Here is a 23,856-nt window from a genome sequence, read left to right as displayed (position 1 = left end):
CACGCCGTGATGAAAGGCAGCCAGGTCCATGGCCATAGTAAGACAAAAATTATTCAGGGTTGCTGTAGTGTCTGCACTGCTTGCAGAAACTTTAGGGTCTGTGGTAAAAATTTGAACTGTGGACCCAGTTTGGGAATTTTTGTATGGTGCCCCACATATTTTAGAGTTTTGCACATTTTAACATTCTCAAAAACCGGTATTTAATACAGAAAATTGAAGTATGTAAGAAAATTAGGATAGAAAGTTTGTAATTAAAAATACACCCGGGTAGAAATGTATTAGATAGAAATGTACTCCACTGATTTACTGGAGTACGATTGGCAAATAAATTGCTAAATTTTTCCAAATTTCATAAATTTGACATGATTGCATACTCCATTAAAGCCACACCTAGATAAACTAACAAAAAATAAAATTGATGGACAAAGAGAACCACATGGGGGGAATAAAAGCAAATCTTTCATGAACGCAACAAAACGATCCAATGTCTTGGAAAAGTCAAAGTAATTTGATAAATTCCCCACTTAGGTTTACATGGATAGAGATTCATTTGAATGACTGGCATGCAATGCTGCAGTACATTTCCCATGCAGCAGCCGATGTGCGGCTAGCTGCAGCTTCCCCCGACGATCACAGCTGATCGCGGGGTGTGAGCGAGAAGATGTGGCCTTCTTAATAGGCGAAGTCTAAACCACCAGAGTATCTGTGTTCACGGGCTCCTGAGATGTAAATCTAGTATTAGTATTAATCCAGTGCATTAGATCCTATATGCCCTATACTGTAAATATCGTCCAAGCTTCTTCAGCTTGTATACAAGCGTGCGCAAAGAGTTAAGGCACCAACAATCATTTTCAGAAAATCCTCCACCCCCATGATGGTAGAAATTATGTCTTTATGGCTGCTTCATGCGTACAATTAGAAAGCGGGTGCATTCTCCATCACTCACCTGGCAGTATTTTACACTTCTCTAACTGTACATCTACAGACTGAAGTATTTGTAAGGAAATAATTTCCCAAACCCTCGCCAGTGTGAAATTAATTCATATGCAAACTCCAATAAATAATTCAGGATTATATAGAGAAATGTACTAGAAAATGCATTTATATCCTCTCCTGTCACTATCCAACCCAAGATTTAATACATTTCTAAGCCACTGAATAGGATTTTGTGAACTAAATAACTGCTAAACGTTTATATAAAAAAAAAAATTGTACATATTAACAGTGTTACGTGCTGATCTGAGTAGAGTCTATGGGGTTTTCATATCTGGGCACCCCATAAACATATATCCTATAATTAAAGGAGATCCCCTGCTCTGGAGACCCCCCCCCCCCTCCCTTCTCCAGTCAGATAGAGCAGAAAGCTGCTGCATAGAGCAGCTCCCACTTACTGCCACTTTCTATCCAACATATATTACATGGTTGCCCCTTAAATTTGAAAAGATGTCATGTAATAATACAGAATCCTTGTAGCAGAAATGGGCAGATGCATAGTATCAGCTAATTTCTGGGGGTTAGAGAAATCAGACCATCAGTGATTAGCTGATCACAGGGGCAGCTTCATTCTAGGAAGGGGTGGTCCAGAAAGGTCAATCCCTTTAAAGAAAATTTCACAATAGGGATTCCATAGGCTATTGACTTGTAAGTTGTTAGCTGAGATGACATGAGAGTCATGGCATTTATCATATGACAACAAGGAAGTACAATGTCTAAATGTTCATTGGGGAGGAAGCCACCCAGCAACAGCTGTTGGGCATAGACAGCTGCCTCCCGATTCGCCAAGAAAAACAAAAACAAAAAATGCGCGAACTGGGGTGAGCCAGAAGTGCTTGACGTCACGTGAGCAAGTTTCGCAGGACTGCAAGGGCCTCTCCTGAATTTTTTACACAGGCAATGGAGGAATACACTTGCTACATAGCAGCGTCTCTCTCAGTAGGGCCATCCTCCTGCGTGGAGGAGATAGTCGTTAAAAGAGCAGCAGTTAAAAACAGTGCTCTGGCTTCTCTTCATTCAGGGTCTGACTCTGAGGGGAGATTGTCTTTGAAAAGAGAGCAGATAAAGAGAATTTCCACAGTATTGATGTGACCCTTACGGCTGACCAGGCAGCTCATTTGAGCCAAACACCCATGGTTCCTAGCCACCATAGTGAGGCGTTTGGATATTCTAGTGCCTTTGCCCCTGGTTTCCCTGAGCTACATAAGGTAGACTGGGATTAAAGAAAGGTCACACACTCCTCCAAATGCAGAGGGTTGGCCTCGCTGGGAGGACTCCCCCTCTAAGCTTTTTGCACAAAGGTGGCCTATTTCTATTTTGTCTGACGTGAGACCATTTGCCCACCTTGCTTTTTGCTCTACCATTTTTAAAGAGGACGAACTACTGTTAAGGAATTCTATTGGCACTCCTGACATCAGAAATATACACTGCCCTATTATCGATCACTGGGACGACTGTCCAGAAAAAGACGCTAAGGACCAGAAACTGAAAAAGGTACAGTTCAAAATAATAGACAAAGTTGATCAATTACTGCTCATGCGGACTAAAGCCGAGCAGGAGGGTCAGATGACACTGTCCCAGAATGCAGGAGCCTTGCTATCCTCTAAGATAGCCTTGTTAAAAGCAGCCGTAATGATTGACCAAACGTTCAATTATGTAACTAACATAAAAACGGCTCGTTGGCTCACTTTGGAAGGATGTCAGATCTCGCTCCGAAGTCTCACTAGCTTCTTAATTTGGAAACTAGTAATTTGTTTAACCCAGTGTTTATCGGGGAGGTCAAGTGTAGATATAGGGCTTGTAAATCCTCTGCAGAGTTGAAAAAAATCCTTTTGCTCTAAGGGTTGCCGGCACAAATCCCAGGGACAGACCCAAGACTTCCTGGGATATTCTAGAAAATGCTTCTCCAGAGCGTGCACTCTGGAGAGAGGCTCCCTTCTCAAAATCTAACTTTGCAAACAAGTCCCAGTCAGATGAGAACTGGACCCCTTCTCTCTTTCCGTTTATTTGCAAAATAATGAGAAACTATTTCTTAGGACTGATGGGTCCTGAGTGTAATGAGGAATGGAGCTCCCTCTGTCACCGATTGGCAGCCCGAGAATGGGATCGCCGATGGGTTGCCATGGCAGCCAGGGGCCTAACAAATTTTTCCGTTTGCAAAAAACTCTGTGTGAACAGAGAGTTTCCTCAGTTGGATCAGTTGGATTAGAGGAATTAAGTTTCAATTACCATTTAGTCAATTAAATCCATATACCTGAATATATAATATTATTGGGTAATGTTACAGAAAGAATACAACAAATCCAAATAAACAAATTATATGGCCATTAATCCTAAATTGTATATAGTCTTATATGACAGTGTGTCAGTAAAATCCCTCTAGGACCCGATAGGGTTATGATAATTGAAACCATAATTGAATATAGTTACTAACTCTAAAAATGTGTAGCAATATTCCTCAGCTTCGTTGCTGGGGTCAGTTGCGCCCCATGGTTCTGGGTTCCACCATTTCCCAATAGAGAGTGTCACTGCACCAGACTCATGAACATTTCTTTAATAAAGTAAGTTTTTTACGTCATCATTAGAAAATAAATAAAGTGAAGATGACGTTTCTCAAGCTCACATTGTAAGTAACTGTTGTATCATCCAGCCTGAAGTTTACTGGTTCCAATCTCTAAGACATCAATTTGTTTATTTCATTAGATTATTTTTTACCTTCTTTCTACTTATAATAGTTTGTCTAGTACAGTATATGATACGAAGGTCAATAGTTACTATCACAAGAAATCCGACAGGAAACCGTGTACTTTAAACTGTAACTAAACTTTTAAAAAACTTTTGACATGTCATAGTAACATGTCAGAAGTTTTGATCGGTGGGGGTCCGAGGACTAAGACCCCCACTGTTTGCTAAAACGAAATGGCAGAAGCACTCAGATGAGCGCTGTGCTGCCTTGTTTCTGATTGGCTTTCCCCGTAACGGTATACAGACGCAATAGAAAGTCTGTGAGTCCGTACACCATTCACTCGGTTTTCTGAGGCAAGCCGATCAGAAATAAAGCAGCACAGCGTTCACTCGAGCGCTTCTGCTGCTTTGTTTTAGCGATCAGTAGGGGTCTCCGTGTTTGGACACCCACCAATCAAAACTTCTTACATGTCACTATGACGTCAAAAGATCTCGCATTCTTAAATAGACTAAAAACATTCTTCTTTATTTCCAAAGGCGGAAAAACCTATCCTGACCTAGTATTTCTCATGCAGTTGGTGATGTGTCACAGTGTAGGTAGCGCACTCGGCCACAAGTCCAAGACAGAAGAGAAAATTTGAGTAGCTCACAAAGGATTGTCTAGATTGATTCATTGTAAATCCAGCAGAAATAGGCAAGGAGGGGGTTTTATTTACTGAGTGTAAACAAGAATGTTTCCATTCACTGACCGTAAGCAGAGATCTTGAAAGTAGCAAATGATAAAAACACAATTAAAAATTGAAAAGGTACGAACATTTTCATTACACAATGATTAGACATCATTTACAGAAGACTATACAATAACTTTAATTATTATATGAAAGAACTGCATACCTACCAAAACCTTAATATTTTTACTGTGGTAGATGAACTTGTTAAATACTTACACTGAATTAGTGGTTAACTCTGTAGCCCTCTACAATACTGCCTGGCAGACTAGTTGCCTTTTTTTCTTCCTAAAAGTAAAAAACGAAAGACACATTGAGACACATGAATAAACTGGTTAGCATTTATTTTTATTTATTTTTTCTAAAATCAATACCGCATGTTCTTGCCTACAGCAATATTAAAGGGGTTTGTCTAAGATTAGAAAAAAAAGGTAATGGGGCTGCGCTATAAGAATCGCCAAACAAGATAGACAAGAGTAATACTGTTTCTGAAGAACTCTGCCATGTTTTTCTAAACGTATACAACGCCCAATGCATTAGTGCCCCTGGTGGCAATATTACTGTATGACCACCACATGGGGGAAAACAAAATACTCTATTTTACTAATCATAGGACTACGGTTGTTTTGCACACTGTGTATACCAAAGTAAAAATATTTAATGATTTACTGAAAACAATCTACAACTGGATTTGGTCACTTTGTATCAAAAAATACAGCAAAGATAGATATTTGTATGTTTAGACTTTAATAGTAAAAAGCAATCTAAAGGAATATTTCTGCAACAAAGGCACGTTAACAATTATATAAGACAGAGATGAAAGTATGCGGACCGGTAAGAAACTGCACCCGCAATGACCATCTTTCTCTGCCAGACATCCCGCAATACATAGTTTGCCCCCTGTATACAGATGGTGGGCTTGTTACTGCGCATTGTTGTTTTCCATTATAATCAGGAGGAATGAGTTACAGACCGAGAACATCTATAATGTATAACTCTGCATCTTTACAGCAGTCAGGGTAGTAACAGGAGCTGATGATGTCACGTGCTTCACCAAGACTGTCAGAGGAAAGGGACTAAAGATTTATGGAGCTTGAGAGGGGGAAAAGTTAAAAATAGGATTTGAGCGAAGAAATGTCAGGAACATCACATGCTGCATTAATGTAGAAGGAAAAGCCTACAGATTGGGAAACGACAAGTGATATTTTGTCACTTTGAGACAGGAGTGAAATTAATGGGACTTGTTACAACTCCAAGACTGTCTTTATAGAGTCAAACTCTCACTAGAATACTGGATTAACGTGACACTTTTAGGACCTGAAAATACATTACAAGTGACATTTCTTTATTGTATTTTGTACCAGGGATATAGGTGCGGGACAATTCCCTTTGTACATGGGGAAAAAGGTACAAAATATTCCTAAATCTGATCATACTTAACCTAGGTTCTTGTAATCAAAAGGCCATTTTACTATGGAGTCAATGAATTGGAACAGGCCACTGAAAGGTGAGACTATGGGTAGGTATTGGATTTTGACCATGTATTTAGTTTGCATTGCCCTGATTTCCGGTTTACAAACTACTAGCTTTTATACCCGGCATTGCTCGGGAGGTTGACTTACGGTATAGATAGAGTAAAAGCTCACTATTTAAATACCTCTCAGAATGAATTTAATTGCTACCTCTCGATAGGAATTTAATTGCTAGGGAGTGTAAATAGTGTTATTGGAAGCCTAAAAGAAATGAAATGAAGCAATATATTCATTACAGATTTAAATAGTGTTGGTTTAGGACTGCATGTTTCTATTCCAACGCTTTCTTGTGAACAATGTTTTTTGTCTTTTGATCCGGTGCCAAAATGTAGAGATTCTTTCCAGTGCCGAATGGAGCAAGCAACATATAGTTACCCATGGGAAAAACAGGGACTTTGAAGGTGTATTCCTGCCACTTTCAGGGATTGACCTTGAGCCTTGTTAATTCTCATGGCAAAGGCTAAGATATAACAAAGAAACAAACACGGCGCCACATAGTGTGAGTAAGCCCAATCAGGCAGTCAGAGTGTGACGGATGGATGCTTACCACAGCTGGATAGGTCAAACACTTTGAAATGGATGTAGATCGTGGAGAGTGCTGCTGCCGAAATCCCAAACGGTCACACCAATGGGTAACCGTGCAATATTGGTAATTTTGAGGTAGAAAGAAGAGGGATGTAACCACGGCGCTGCTACTCAATAAGGATGCAGAAATTGATAATAGTATTTATTGGTAAGAAGGCTACGCGTTTCAATGCCGATAAATACTATTATCAATTTCTGCATCCTTATTGAGTAGCAGCGCCGTGGTTACATCCCTCTTCTTTCTACCTCAAAATTACCAATATGGCAAAGGCTAGGCGTACTGGGAACGGTTGCCACTTGAACTCGAAAGGAACATCATTTGGAGCGAGGGGAATGCGAGGAATAGAGACAACTTCCCCCTTGACACATCCTATTAGTATGGTGGCTTCGATGACGTGATCCATTTTAAACCAATGAAAAATCGGGCTTCAAACAAGCAAACTTTCGAAAATATATATAAGATGTACACAGTCTTCATTTATGAAAGTGTAAGTAAACATTACAGCCATCAGTCATCATTTCTCAAGGCTTCTATTACACGGGCCAATGATCGGGCATATGAGCGTTTATATGAATGCTCGTTCCCGATCATTGCCCTGTGTAATCAGGGCAACGATCAGCCGATGAACGGGGAAATGCTTCTTGATCGGCTGATCTGCTCTTTTACATAGATTTAAAAATAATCGTTGTCAGGAGCGCATCTACTTGTATAATCAGGGGACGTGCTGCCGACATGATGAAAATGTATAGGGACGAACAATCGGAGTAAGGAGCGCTCTCCCCTATACATGTCCAATCATTGCTCCGTGTGATAGGAGCAAACAAGCTGTCTCATTGATCGGCGCTCGCTTATATGGCCCATGTCGGGCCGTGTAAAGGGGGATTTACACAGGACGATTATCCTGCAGACGAGCGTTAATAGACCGCGATAATTGCCCTGTGTAAACAGGGGAACAATCAGCAGATGAACGAGCAAACGCTCGATCATCTGCTGGTCGTATCGTTTTAAAAAAGTAAAAGATTATCGATGTCGGCAGCACATCTCCCTGTGTAAACAGGGAGACGCGCTGCCGACATGATAATAATCTGTGGGGACGAGCGATCGGAGTAACGACTGCTCGTCCCCATCCATAGCTCCATGTGATAGGAGCAAACGAGCGCCAATCAACGATGTCTCGTTGATCGGCGCTCGCTGCACCGGCCACTTATCAGTCAATGTAAAAGGGCCTTAAGGGAACCCTTAGTGATCAAATCAGTGCGGAGATTAAATTACAAAGTATGGACAAAGTAGGAAAAAATGTAAAATGACCATGGCCAACCAATTTAAAGAGGTTTCTATAACTATAGAACATATAATCAAGCATTTATAGTGCTAAAACTTTGCAACATATATGACCAAAACTATGTAACACTGAAGCATAGCAACACTTAGTGCTCTTGCACACGACTGAGTGCAATTTGGGCCATTTTTCACGGCATCCAAGTGCCACCCGATAGTTTTCACGGACCCATACACTTCAGTGGGTGAATCGGGTCCGTGAAAACGAACTTGACTCTCCGATCCGAGAAAAAATAGAACATGTTCTATTTTTCCACGGATCACAGACAGGACTTAGGTGGCACACAAGGTCGTGTACAAGAACCTTTATACACATAGAAGCACCTAATGTATTGCACCTAGTTAGTATTAGTGTATATGCCAAAAGTGAATATAGGGCCGCGCACTCAATATAGATTATCAGACCAACGAACAAGAACACAGTGCTAGAAGGCCTATAATTATCAAAAATAAGAACTACATTTTATCGGGTATACATCAATATTACATGTTAAAAATAAGTCCCACTAAAACAAAAAGGGACACCACAGTGTGGTATATATGTATACAATACAGGTTTGACAAGAATACTAAGGTTACCTCAAATGACCAGAATAGCAGGACAAGGTCTAACAATATAACAAAGTGCCGTAGTGCCTAAGTCCAGTGTTAACATTTAAACTTCGTCTGGGGAGATGAGCCTATTGGCTGTGAAACTATAGAGTTAAGATCAGATGTTGTCCCAAAAAGAGCAGAAAACTTCCTTCAGTTGTGCACTGGGGATAAAGGATATGGCTACAAGGAATCCACCTTTCATATAATCATCCCATTCTTCATGTGAGGGGATGGCAAATAGCTTTGATTAAAAAGTTTATTTTTATGTCTACAGCTCCTATGCAGACCGATCTGTCTCCATGTTTACAGAATTTAAACACACCCTGTGTAGTCTAAGGCCTCATGCAGAAGACCGTAAGGGTTTTCACTGTCCACAAATACGGATCCGACGGCTACGGATACACATCCGTAACCGGCCGCAATTGTGGAAGCGCCCATAGACGTCTGTGCCGCAATTGCGGACTAGAATAAGACATGTTCTATAAATTGCGGATCATTTCTACGGCCAGACACACATCCGTAAACATATGGAAAGGTGTACATGGCCACCTTGCGTATTCTGTAGTTACGCTTGAAAATTATGGTCATGTGCGTTGGGCCTAAACCTGTAGTCATGTTTCCTTATATCTGACCCCTACTTCTTCCTAACATACATTCAGTAGATTAACAAGAAGTAGGGGTCAGATAAAAGGCAGCATGGCGGCGGGATCAGACTACTCCGGGTTTGTTTGTAACCAAGGAGACGCATAGGCCTGCACATTTTTTATTAAAGTTTTGAATTTGGACATACCATTTATTAATCATGTTTAGAACTGATTTAGCAAATTGTAACATATAATTGTTCCATACAACAGATAGTGTTGCTACGTGTCTTTTGAATCCTATGGGTGAGATTAGAAAATATAGTAAAGGCCACATCACAAATTCTAATGAAATAAGAAAAATGCAACGTTTAGACTCTTATATGAGACTTTCTCAAGCTAAAAGGCTTACATTTGGGATGAAATCATGCAATGTGGGTGTATGAGTTTTTCCTTAGTTATTTGGTCCCTCATATTTTCCATTATTTTCAGCGTTGGATTTGGGACATTGATCCTGCTCCATTGCTGCCTTGCAACTATTTTTATCTGAACTGACTGATCCATACACAGTGCTACTGCTCTCCAGAAATAGCTATTATTAGATACTTCCAATAGGTTATCTTCTCAATCGAAGTAGAAAAATGAAAGACTGCTTAAAGGTATTATCCGGGAGTTTTAAAATATTGCAAGGGAGGGTATAAAATAATAAACTAATAGAAACACACCCTTCAAAACACCCCCATTCCAGAGCTGACACCCCCTTTACCGCCGCTCTGATCTCAGAAGCTCCTGCAGGGGTCACGTGCCGTTTAGCAAACCGCCTCAGCGGGACGTGACCGGTGAACAGCACGTGACCGCTGCAGAAGCTTCTGAGTGCGGGGTGGGTGAGAACAGGCTGTCAAAGCTGGAACGGGGGGTGTTTCAAAGGAATCAATACCATAGTCGACTGCGCTATTCATTCTGTCAAAAGACGGAACCCTTAAACAATGGTGACAAACGGCAACCTTTTGCACCGGATCCGTCACCATTGAAATCGATGGTGATGCAAACGGAAACCTATGATTTCTGTTTTTTTCAGTTTGGATTCCGTTCATGGGTTCCCCTGATGGAAAGCTCCGACGGAACCCATGAACGGATTCCTGACTGAGATGTGAACGAGGCCTTAAGGGGGTTTTACACAGGATGATGATTGGGCAGACGAGCGTTCATAGAACGCTCGTTGACGATAATTGCCCAGTGTAAAAAGGGCAGCGTATAGTTTTCAAAAAGTTAAATATTATCGTTGTCGGCAGCACATCTCTCTGTGTAAACAGGGAGACGCGCTGCCGACATGATAATAATGTATGGGGACGAGCGATCGGAGTAACAACCGCTCGTCCCCATCCATAGCTCCTTGTTACAGGAGCAAACGAGCGGCGATCAACGATGTCTCGTTGATCAGCGCTCGCTGCACCGGCTGATTGTCGGCCGGTGTAAAAGGGCCTTTAGTCTCTGCATTGCACTTCCATTATCTGCGACCTTGAGATAAATGTCTCAGTCTGCCTCATTCAGAGGTCTGTCCTTCTATAAAATACTCTTTACTATCATATTTAATTAAAGGGAGTCTGTCACCCGAATGTCCATATTAAACTAGTAATAGGGTATTGTAGAGGAGACTAACCTGTTTCTAGCCTTTTCTGCTTACTGCCTCCTATATAGAGAAATACGTTTTATTACGTTTATGCTAACGAGGCAGTAAGTAGAAACTGAAAATAAATGATAGAAACAAGTTAGTCTCCTCTACAATTCCCTGGTACTAGTTTAATATGGACATTCTGGTGACAGCCTCCCTTTAAAAACTTAAAACAATAAGACATTTTAATTCCCACTCTATATATAGCACCAACATATTCTAATGTGCTATACACAGGATGCTTCCACTCACATCAGTCCCAGTAATATTAATTCCACTGGAAAAATCTGCACTGTGTAAATAAACATTCGACAAACTTTTGACATGTCATAGTGACATGTCAGAAGTTTTGAGTGGTGGGGGTCCGAGCACGGAAACCCGACCGATCGCTAAAACGAAGCGTCAGAAGCGCTTGTGTGAGCACTCAGCGTTTCGTTTCTGTTCGGCCTTTTCTGGAAATCAATGTATCGGAGTACGGGCTCAATAGAAAGTCTATGAGCCCGTACTCCAATACATCGGCGCTTCTGTCGCTTCATTCTAGCGATCGGTAGGGGTCTCAGTGCTCGGACCCTCACCAATCAAAATTTCCGACATGTCACTATGACATGTCAAAATTTTGTCGAACGTTTAGTTACACTTTAATATTGTGGTTTTTTATTCATTTTTGGGTGCATATTTGAAATTTTGATGTCGAAACAGGTTGCAAATTTTATGCTGCGAATATTGGTGCGTTTTTTTTATAAACTTGTCAGACGGTAACGCAAGATAAAATGACATGCTGCGGATTTTAAAATCCTAAAAACAGGTAAATTTAAGTGCGGAAAATTTCTGCAACGTGTAGATGAGATTAATGGAAATCTCATTTACTTTGCTGGCACTGTATTATGCTGCGGATTTTCCGCAGGTGGATCTGTGCAGGAAATTCGCAAGTAATACGCAACGTGTAAAAAGTGGCCTAAAGGTGCTTTTACACTGTAAGATTTCCTGGCCAGTAAACTGGCGCCGGTTGACGATACAGGGCATTGATCGGCGCTTGTTAGCTCCATTTACATGGAGCAATTATCGGATATATGGGGACAAGCGATCGTTAATCAATTTTATTATTACTATTTTATGGAACTATAGGTTGTATATAATAGTTAAAAAAAAACACAGCACATTAAATAAATTAGACAAAACAATGCCCAGAGAAGCATGAGCTGTAAATATGGCCCTATCTAAATCTGAATTCCCCCATGTACATACTTACCAGACGCTGTAAAAATCCATGTCTAATACCACATTTTTCTTTTTCTCTCTACCCGGTTATCGGCTCTTTTTTTTCTGTGCTTTCCTTCAGGACTTTTTCCTTTATTTCTCATATCTCGCCTCTAACTTTATCTCACTGGTGTACCATTATTTTTCCACGAGTCGCTGCTTCCCCTCTGCATTTTTCTTCCTGTTAAACATTCACTTATCTCCACCCTCCTTCCCAAAAAAGGGAGTCTAGCGAGTCTGATTTGGCAGATGTGTCAGTGTGGTCACAGTCAAATGCTGCTGTTTTCTAGGGGATTCAACATTTACGTAAGTCTTCCCTTTACATTTACAAAAGTAGTTTATTAAGCTACAATAGGCTAAAACAGGCACTAGAGGAATTTTTGAATACAATATAATATTTATTTCATCCCCAAAAGAACTGAATTTATATGATGCAAAATGTGCATATTAATATATAAATGTGTATACATATATATATATATTGATATATATATATATATATATATATTGATATATGTTGATTGAGTGGAAACATTAAAGCTCACACAAAGAATGACTGAAATTCGTGGGTTCAAAAAATTCATCAGACGAAGAACTTATTAGACCATGCCAGCTCCAACAGCAAAGTAAAAGGTTTAGAACCAGCATTGGATAAATAAGCCCTAAGATGATGTGACTGTTGCAAATGGCGTTGTAGCGGGAAAAGGTGAGTAACACCAATGGAATTTATTGGTATTAAAATGAGCACTTTTATAGTCATATTGAAGGACAGTGAACTAGTAAGGAGTGGAAAGATATGAACATTGAAAAATAAAGACATATGAACGGTAAATTAGAAAAATATAAAGAAATGGGAGAGAAACTGGAACATGTGAGAACATGTGTCTCCACCTCTGACAAGCAGAGTTGACACTGGCGTTTTGCGGGTACTATTTAATGAAGCTGCCAGTTGAGGACCTGTGAGGCGTCTATTTCTCAAACTAGAGACTCTAATGTACTTGTCTTGTTGCTCAGTTGTGCAGCGAGGCCTCCCACTTCTCTTTCTACTCTGGTTAGAGCCTGTGTGTGCTGTCCTCTGAAGGGAGTAGTACACACCATTGTAGGAAATCTTCAGCACTGTGGCATTAGCTATGGAAGGAGACAGTATCTAAAGAGGGCAATGTCTAAAAAGGGGCTGCCCAATCGTGACATTCTTGTGTCTGCCAAACGCTGCCTACTGAGCAGCCAGACTGCATTTAATGACACTTAAACTGGATTGTTAAAAAAAGCACGTGGAGTAAACTCGCAAATTTCCGGTAAGTTTAAACCTAGCGTATTATTGTAGTATTGTTATAGTAATGTAGTATTATTATAGTATTGTTATAGTAATGTAGTATTATTTTAATAGTTCAAATAACAAATTAATTAACAAAAATTTAGTATTTGATCAAATTATGAAACTTATGTGGCCCGTCAACTTAAAAAATTTTCTATGTGCGGCCCATTTGTCGACCGAGTTTTAGACCCCTGTTCCGGACACAAAAGTACCGACATGGACGACTGCCCTCCCCTCTGTGACCCATTGTCAAGCACTACTTACTGTGCCTAAATCATAGGATAACCATAAGAGATGAGTGTGCCTGATCAGCACCTTAGCCTTTTGAACTAGTTTGTATCTACCTAATTACCCTATAAAGCGTATTGTCCATATTTTTTAAACCTCTCCGCTACTGTATACAAAACTTTACATTTTAATAAATAAGGGGGGACATATTTAGACTTACAACAGGTTTATATGTTTGGTGCAGAGGTAGCAGTTGCAACCGGGCCCTGGTGCCTGAGGGTACCCAAAAGCCTCTTGGCCAAATAAAAAAACACACTAGAAATATTCATGACACGTTAGATGGAGCCGTGTTGCATATTTTGCATTGGGGCTCAGGAGCTTTAAATTACACCTCTGAAGCTCATTATGCTTCACGGTCAGATTCCAGACATTCTCCTTTTTTTTCGTACAGAGGAAAAAAAAATCATGATTCCTTCAATAATGTAAAGGTCCTGAATCAGAAAAGCATCCACGATGATCGTGCTGTATTATGCATTTTCTTTACATGATACATAATGGGACCTATGTTTTCCAAACAGTTCCACTTTTTACACTATCCTATACATAACATTAGCCCAAACAGCATGGGGATTATTCAGGAAATATTTTAGAAAATGTGATAAGACCATAGAAGTTCCTCTTGTTATTCTCCCATGGATCAAATTTTTGTCTAGTCTTTTATTTTGGAGTCATAAAAAATTATCTTAGCCAAGGCAAAAGAGGGATCCAGATGTTTGGATTTGGCCCTACCCCTTAGTCTTTACTTTGACCTGAGGCTTCAATAGACAGAAACATTCTGTAGATAAGTCTTGCTCTGGCTGTGAGTATAGCCTCCTCCGGCTGCCTGCTAAGATATGGTAAACTCTTCATTATCTTTACTTCTTTTGGATTGTATGGTGATATTTCCTAGCGGCTGTAGGGTTTGCACTGTAGTGGGTGTCTCAGAACAGTTTCCCACTCCAAGCTTATCACGTCCTACCTATTCCAAGCCACTATACAAAGCCATTAGCCTTTATGGGGTTCCCCTGACTGAAAGCTTAGATGGAACCCATGAATGGAGTCCCAATGGAGATGTGAACGAAGTCTAAGTCATACAAGTGATAATGAGTCACATTGGGCAAAACACCTGTGCAGCAAGGATCCAGCAGAGGGCAATGGGGTGGGGCAGGGGAGGACATGCTTGGGTGTGGTCACAGACAGTGAAATAGGGAGGTGCACCCTCTATAGACACTCTGGATTGGATATATCATAGACAAAGCATTACAGCTGCAGCGAGGGGACTCTGCTCAAATAGACCCCTTTTCATATGGGTACAGTGAACCTGCATAGGTTTTCCCTACACAACAAGCACCACAGCAATGGAGAGGAAGCCAAAACTTCTCACAGCCTTTTCCTCTTGGAGAGAAGGAATAGTGGCATAAACCAGAACAAAGAGGGAAGCCTTTTTACAATAAGGCCCCCTTTCTATATACACCCCTGGATTAATGGAGAGTTCAGATAAAAAAAAATTGTAGAATACACTGGTATACAAAATATAGTTTTCTAGAGATATATTTGTTGAATATAGTGACGTTCAGAATCACATTATAACAGGGAATGTTTCTTCACCAAAACGACGCAGTTTAAAGCATCTAACAGCTTGTCATTCAATCTATGAATCCACATTCAGCCTGAAAAGGGACCATCTTAAAAGGCATTACAGCCCACGCAGAATACAATGCTTTGTAAGATCAATCCGATTAGAAGCAATCCATACAGCGGTGGGATACAAACACTAAACTACAGGTGGAATGAGGGAACTGTTAATACCAATTTATGTACAGTACACTATGCAGCAGAAATACATAAGTTTAATTAATATCAAAGCAATAAAATATTAGTGCCTAGGATTTAATGAGTACATTGCATATACTAATCTCAACCTCACATGACCTAGTGATTCCTTCAAAGTTGTCACATAGTTTTCCTCTCAATATACCATCCACTTTCTGATTTTCATTCTTCAGATGTCACAAAGTGAGCACCAACAATTCGAATACTTATGTAGCAGGCAAGTCTATTGAATATGGTTAGTCAAGCAAGGGTCGCGCACCGGACGTGGTGCATGGACTGTACTATGGGAACGTAGTGTCTGAGGTGCCTCTGTAGGGCACCGTATTCTTTCCTAAAAGCAATGCCAAGTTCTTTAGTCTCTCCGGCTTCAATTAAATCTATGGAGGGCATAAACACTGTCAAATCAGACCCACATGTATGTGGCTAATTGGGGAGTTTCTAAAGTTTTAAGCTGCAGAAATGAAGTCTTCTTGGACCAAGGGCCACCTATGATGTCAATAAAAAAAGATGGTGTCCAGATTACAGACTAATCTATAGCACTCACACAGTTAAATTCTCCCTATTTACATGTACCTGCAGACAACATAGAAAGGGAGGATTCCATGAGAAATTAAAGATGAAGGGAAGATATAAGCACTCTAGGTGACAGCAAGCATTGGAGCTGCCACAGTAACAGACGGGATGCCATTAATCTGTAATTACAAGTCACCAGGGGGCCACCAGCCTGCGCAGAAAATTCAACCCACACAAGCTAAATGAAGAAATGTTTTTGAGATTCTACAAAGCATATTACAGAAAAATGATGGAACAAAAGATAGACTCCCACATAGTGGGAAAAGGAACTTTTACACATTTACCACACCATTTCCCATTGTGCAAAAGCACAAACTATGCAAAAGGAGATTATACTGCAACAGATACAGGACTGAAAAAGTTCTAGAAAAAAACAGTTCCAAAAGTTTGAATAGAAGATAACGTTAGGGGCATTTGATTTTAAGCACTGTTCTAACATACATCTATTACAAATGTTGAGCTGGAGTAATTGCTCGGCTGACAGCGGCTCCGGTGTACCTCTGACACACTATGTAATCCTATTGGCTTATTCACACTAATGGGTGTCAAATCACGGGTGATTGCATCTGTATGGGACCCGGTTTCACAGATTCCTCATAGACTTTAGTGTATTGAGGGATCCGTGAAAATGGGCAAAAATAGGACAGGTCCTATCTTTTCATGGGCCATTGATCCTAAGTGCCATATAAATCTCCATGTTCAGCAGTATGGTTCTGGCAGTCTATTCATGGACCAAAAAGATCAGGATGAGCAGAAATAGAAGTCTCGTCCAAATGGGAGAACATCAAAAATGGTTATGTAGAGCATGAAAAAAAAAAGAGAATATAAATATATTTAAAATAAAATATAGGTAACAAAAGACCGGTCAGTGATATATACACAAACATAGTATGGTATAACACTGGGCACTATAAAGACAAGACTGAAGCCGAAGTCCCTTGATGAGCCAGACTGAGAAGTTGCAGTACTTGCGGTCGATTACCAAGATGATAACTCTAGTTGGCATTTAATTAGCCAATGGTTTAAGAAAGACATTAGCATGCTCTGAATTATCTCCACTCTCTCAACAATTTAACAAATCCATTCTTCTTCCCCTACAACTATACTCATGTCATTAAGATAATCAACATCAAAGCTGTATAGAGTAAAAGAAAAATATGCCAATGACAAACTGTTTCTGTAGCAGCATAGCATTGGTTCCGCGGCTTTTCAGAACTATTAACCATGAATGTTCCCACAATTTCTGTCTACATTCTTGTCACTTGGTTCAGCGACTAATTTTATTTTAGATTAAAGATTGTTAAAAAACGAAAACTAGGGAAAGGGATCAGACAAATCACTTTTATGTTTTTCAATATAACAACAACAAATTAAAACAATACAAAAATAGAAGCGAGAAACATAAAAGTCCTCGTGTATCAAAATTATATAAATTTCCTCATAGAAACCAGAGTTGATGTTAATTTATTCCAGGAGAACTTTGGTTGCAATGGGCAACAAGGAAACTTCACAGTAGTGATACATGGAGTGTATACAATCGACTAGTAAAAAAATAAAAAGATAGCAAATTTGTTAATATGTTGGATTTTGTCAACGACAGGAACCGCTCCCGCAAACTCCTGATACTACAATTTATTGGAATGGATATTCCGTTGGATACTTCTATTAAAGTGAGTAATATGTTTACTACTGAACAAACTACAAAAATGACTGATCTCTACCTCACATTGGAAGACACTCTGAAAAATGAAGCTATACACAATATTGACTGTCATTTTTTCCAGCTTTATATTTCCGAAAATATTGCTCCTAGGGGTTTGAGACTATTATTCAATACCCCCTATCCTGCTGATCCAGTTTTTAGCATAGACGGGTTTGATTATATTGATCATTGTACAGCAGGCTTCCTAAAAAAAACAACTTGTTATAAGATCAGAAATTTGCGAGTCCCTAGTTTCTGAAATTTAACTAATTAAGGACCAACTGCTATGTTATTCAGATCACCCTGATTTTTATAAAACTTGAATCATCTACTAAAAACGAAAAAGAGTTCTAGTTTTTAAAAAAGCCAAAAAAACGTAAGATATCGATTGGATTACTCCTTGCATAAACTCGGAGAATGGAGAATTGATAACAAGTGACAAAACACTACAATTAGTGAGGAAACCTGACCTCATATCTCGAGTTACCCAACACATAGGAACTATCCCTCCTACAATCTGCCTACTAAAAATACTACTTTACCATGTAGACCATTCAAAAACAACACTTTCTTTAAATAGAAGCTTTCCAATATTGAGACTATCAAACATACTCACAGCCACTCATTACCTGACCCTAACACAACCATGATGCCCCCCATGACTTCCCTTCCCTTCTCCTCTTCAGAAAAATCATCTAAAATCAACATCCCCACATCTTCGACTAATCATCTATGTGTGGTACCTATGAATACCTTCAAATCTTCAGATTTAGATGCTCACCTTCAACATCTTAATCGATTACCAAACGGTACCCACACCCCATCCCCTTCATCACCATTTCTCAATTATTCTACAGAGATGCATAATTATGATAGTATCGCTTCTTCCTTACTCAAGTTATCAACACATAGTACACAGAAATCTACAGATAAATTCAATTTAAACTATACTCCCTCCCCTTTACTACAACTCTCAACACATCATTCACAGCAATCCCCAACCTATTTAGAAAATTTTTGTGCACCAATATTACCATCTCTTTTCTAGGTCTCCCCTCCCAACTTACCATGCCACCAGTCACTCCCTCAGTAAAAACCACTGACATCCTAATACCATACATTAAGAGCCCGAAAATAAAAACAATCACCAGTTTTTTTCCCAAAATCCAGAAAATATTGACAAAAAGAAAACTAGAAGTCGATACAGAGGGAGGAGAGGAGGCAGAAACAGAAACAAGCCAAATATTAGCAGTAAAAACGAAGACACACAAACCAAAACAATAAAATGATTACATTTATCGTCACACACCCTTAATAAACACGAAACTAGTTTGTTAAGTAAAGGTCTTTCCTTCTGTCCCACAACCCGCCACACACCTTTGAATTATTTATGGATCTTAATAGATTCGTTAGGAAATGGACACTAATCAGACACTTCTCTTTCTCAGACACTGTCTACATCTGAACCGGTTAACCCAAATACCTGCAGCCATTACGGTAGATGTCTGCCCCAGGTCCAATTTTTACCCTATACACCACCGGGGGTCATTTTGGACACTTTTTCATCATTTATAGGTAATAAATTTAAGACATTGGATAAACCATGTAATATGTATGATAATCTAACTATCCCTGAAAGAAGAGCAATCAAATCGTTATGTAATAATGATCATATTGCCATCCAGTCTGCGGACAAAGGAGGGGGCATTGTCATACAGGACAAATCTAATTACCTAGGTGAAACATTGAGACTTCTAGCACACAATACATTTTATGGAAAACCGACGCACAATCCACATTAAAGAGGTCGCCGTGAAGTGGCAAGTGGGCTTATACAGTTTGATCAAAATGTTTACAAAGAACCTCATGTTCATGTTTCTAAATTTTGCCTAGCGGCTCAGATCAACGTATATACTGTGGATTGTGCGGTCCATGTCTAGTTTCTCACAATGCTGATATTGTATAGTCTATCCTCCTCATTTCCTTTGTTTTACTTGGTACCAGCACTCCACGCATTTGAAAAAATACCCAGCTGATTTGAATTCAGGAATGACCTCATAAGTGTTCCTGCTCTTGCTTGTGCTCTCAGTTTGGCCACTGGGGGCGCATGGCAAGGTGAGCTCATTCCATCTGTTCAGTTGTTGTGGTGCCGTATGGTGGTGTCTGTTGCTGTAGTGCTGCACTTGTGGGGGGACGTGGCCCAGAGCCAAGGAGGCTTGGCACGGTCTGAAGGCATGGGTGCTTTTGGGCCCCTGGGTTGCTCCCTCTGCAGGAGCGGTGCTGCGGTGGTGGTAGCCGCCATGCGGTGCTGCAACCGCTAGAGTAGGGACCCACTTTAAAGAGGTCGCCGTGAAGTGGCAAGTGGGCTTATACAGTTTGATCAAAATGTTTACAAAGAACCTCATGTTCATGTTTCTAAATTATGCCTAGCGGCTTAGATCAACGTATATACTGTGGATTGTGCGGTCCATGTCTAGTTTCTCACAATGCTGGCACAATCCACATTATATATGCCAGAATATAAATCCCTGATAGAGACAGCGTTTGGTGAGGGACATTTGACCCACAGACCCCTGGTTGGTAGTGCCACACAGCCCACAGCCCCCTTGTAGGTAGTGCAAGGACTACAAAATGACCCCGATAGCTGGCGGGCAATAGACATTCAAAAAAGGACAACTGTGCAGGAGCACACAAAATACCCAGCTTTCCCAGCTACCAAATAAATGTGTGGAAATAAACTAAGATATAACTTCTATTTAGTCTAGCTAAAGGATTAATCTTCTAGCTAGATTAAATAAAAGTTATATCTTAGTTTATTTCCACACATTTATTTGATAGCCGGGAAAGCTGGGTATTTTGTGTGCTCCTGCACAGTTGTCCTTTTTTGTATGTAGTGCCACACAGCCCACAGCCCCCTTGTAGATCGCAACCCCCCCTTCCAGCATGGATAGCGCCACTGTAGGTCCCTGAAGGAGCGGAATCCCCGTGTGGCCGGGGATTCCGCTCTTGGAGCGCTGATTGATGTCTTTGTCCATATATGGACAGTGACATCAGGGGAAACTCCTGAAGCGGAATCCCCGTCCACAGCGTTGTCGACGCTGTGACCGTCGATTCCACTCCAGGAGAAGCTCTTGTCGTCTGTGTCCATGATGTCATTGGCTTCTCCTGGAGTGGAATCCCCAGTCATAGCGTCTGCAACGCTGTGACCGGGGATTCCGCTTCAGGAGTTTCCCCTGATGTCCCTGTCCATATATGGACAGAGACATCAAGCAGCGCTCCAGGAGCAAAATCCCTGGCCACATGGGGATTCCGCTCCTTCAGGGAGCTACAGTGGCGCTAGTAGATAGCAGAGCAGGGAGATACCTCCCTGCTCTGCTATAGTGCCATCGCTACCGCTGTAGCAGCCGATGCTAGCGGCGCCACCGCCCTCATGCCCGAATACGCCGCTAGCAGCCGCTATGGCTGCTACAGCGGTAGCGACGGCCACTAAGTGAAAAAGCGCCCCGGCGGAAAGGCGACTGCCTAAGGCGAGCCCTGGGTGCAGTTAGCAAGTGGCAACTGACCCGCTGGTAGTTGCAATGGCGCGGGGAAACACACACCCGCTAGCGCCCCTCTTGCAGTGTGGCGGCTGGCGCCCTGTGCGATCACACTGGTCGAACGCATCTAAGGCCGGCCATGATCGGATGATACATAGCCATTGACGAATCATTAGTTCATTTCAAGGGAAGGCTTCATTTCCGTCAATATTTTCCAAACAAGAGCGCAAGATATGGCATAAAAATATATAAACTGGCCGAGTGTCCGTCTGGATACACACACTCCTATCGTGTGTGTACAAGGGGAAAGACACACCGATTAATCCCCCAGAATGCCCCCCAGTTCTTGGCACAAGCAGTAAAATAGTGTGAGACCTGCTGCATCCACTGATGGATAAGGGGTACCACCTATACCTCAGCAATTTCTACATTAGCGTTCTGCTTTTTAAGTGCCTTGTTGAAAGGAAACCACTGGCCTGTGGCACTAGTCGCAGGAATCTAAAAAACCTTCCAAAGCCTTTCCTTGCTGAAAAACTGGCAGTTGGCAAAATCAGGGCATGATACGATGAAAATGGGCTCCTGGTAAAATTCAGGGACAAAAAAGAGGTCCTCATGCTCTCCACAATCTATGACAACACCACAAACCCAGTTTCAGTGCGTGGAGCAAGTACCACTGTTTAAAAGCCTGTATGCATACAGGCCTACAACAAACATATGGGAGGGGTGGATTAATATAGCCATACCGTGCCATGCGAAAGACAACAGTATGGTACAAAAAACTGTCCATATATTTAATTGAAATGGCCCTTCTCAATTCTTTTATTTTGTACCGAAGTGCTGGCAATCGTTCTAGGTACCTCGAGTACCTTGAAAAAGTTATAAAAAAAAAATATTTTTAAATACCAAGAGGAAGGAGCCAGAAGCAGGGCTTCAGGAAGTGAGGCAAGTAGTTGTCCCTGGCCAGCACTTCCCAAGTGAAGTACCCCAACGGGAAAAAAGAGCCATCCACAAAAACGATGTCGCGTGTGCTCGAAGAGGGGTATCCGAAAGGATACGATATATCAATGCAGCACTTGCCCCTCCAAACCAGGGCTTTGCATGAAAGAATGTTTCAGATTTTACCATTCTTCAATGGATTACTAATTTTTTCATGCCTTTTGCCATTTTCAGGATATTTATATAAATGTCATCTTAAATTTTATGTCACCTTCATTTAAAATTGCCCACTTGTGCACCAATTGGATATATAAAACAAAAACAAAAATCATTATACCCTATGGTGGCCCAAAATCACTCAAGCAAAAACTAAGTCTTGAAGAGCCTCATGGTACACCTTCACTTCTGGGCCCCACCGTGCGCCTGTACAATAAAAAAAGATCACATATAGGGTATCAATGAACATAGGAAAAAATCTGAATTAATTGTGAGTTCTTTTTTTCCCCCATTGGTGCTTGATTTATCCCCAAAACGTTTAATCAAACTCACAAGTCTGTAAAATAACATTTTTTAAAAATTCTAACAACTTTGTTTTAATTCCTAATCTGAAGTGTCAACTTTCTCACTATACCCTTAGATGAATACCTTGAGGGGTGTATCATCCTAAATAGGGTCACATCTTGGGGGTTAACATTGTATTGGTACCTCAGGGGCTCTGAAAACACAAGATAGCGACTGAAAAATATTCTTGCAGAATCTGTGATCAAAAACCAAATGGTGCTCCTTCCTTTCTGACCCTTGCCATGTGCCCATACAGCAGTTTACAACCACATATGGGGTATTGCTGTAATCAGGAGAAACTGCGTAACAAATTGAGCAGTGCTCTTTCTCCTATTACCCCTTGTATAAATGAAAACATTTGGGCTAAATCAACGTTTTATTGGAAAAAAATGCAATTTTTTATTTTCACGGCCCAGTGTTTATGACTTCTATGAAACACCTGTGGAATCCAAATGATTACTACCCCCTAAGTAAATTTCTCAAGGGGGTGTGTTTTCAAAATGAGGTCACTTCTTGGGTGTTTCCACTGTACTAATACCTCAGGGGCTCTTCAAATGCAACATGGCGTCTGAAAACCATTCCAGCAAAATCTGTGCTCCAAAAGCCAAATGACGCTCCTTCCCTTCTGAGCACTGCCATGTGTCCAAACAGCAGTTTATTACCACATATGGGGTATTACCGTAATCAGAAGAAATTGCTTTACAAATGTTGTGGTGCTATTTCTCCTTTATTCCTTGTACAAAATAGAAAATTCTTTTTGTTTTCAGAAAAAAAAGTAGATTTTCATCTTCTCAGACTAATTCCAATAAATTCAGCAAAAAAAACTTTGGGGTCAAAATCCTAATTAGTCCCCTAGAAAAAATCCTTAAGGGATGTAGTTTCTAAAATGGGGTCACTTTTGGGGGGTTTCCACTGTTTTGGCACCACAACACCTCTTCAAACTTGACATGGTGCCTAAAATATATTTAAAAAAAAGGAGGACCCAAGATCCACTAGGTGCTCCTTTGCTTCTGAGGCCTGTGCTTCAGTCCATTAGAACACTAGGGCCACATGTGGGATATTTATAAAAATTGCAATATCTGGGCAATAAATATTGAGTTGCGTTTCTCTGGTAAAACTTTGTGTTACAGAAAAAAATGCATTACAAATTAATTTGGGCAAAAAAAA

At 40.6% G+C, this 23,856-nt stretch overlaps 1 protein-coding gene across 3 annotated transcripts in view; it reads right to left on the bottom strand.

Moving 5' to 3' along the window:
• TSPAN4 (tetraspanin 4) overlaps positions 1-23,856 on the bottom strand; it is a 446,081-nt gene that overhangs the window by 252,751 nt on the left and 169,474 nt on the right. For all 3 annotated transcript variants that reach the window (XM_075837604.1, XM_075837605.1, XM_075837606.1), the window contains one exon: positions 4,626-4,694. The gene's annotated coding sequence lies outside the window, so the exon portion shown is untranslated. The remainder of the gene's footprint in view (positions 1-4,625; positions 4,695-23,856) is intronic.

The sequence above is a fragment of the Rhinoderma darwinii genome, chromosome 9 (genome assembly GCF_050947455.1).
Source record: "Rhinoderma darwinii isolate aRhiDar2 chromosome 9, aRhiDar2.hap1, whole genome shotgun sequence".
Classification (NCBI taxonomy): domain Eukaryota; kingdom Metazoa; phylum Chordata; class Amphibia; order Anura; family Rhinodermatidae; genus Rhinoderma; species Rhinoderma darwinii.
This window is presented reverse-complemented; position numbering and strand designations above follow the sequence as displayed.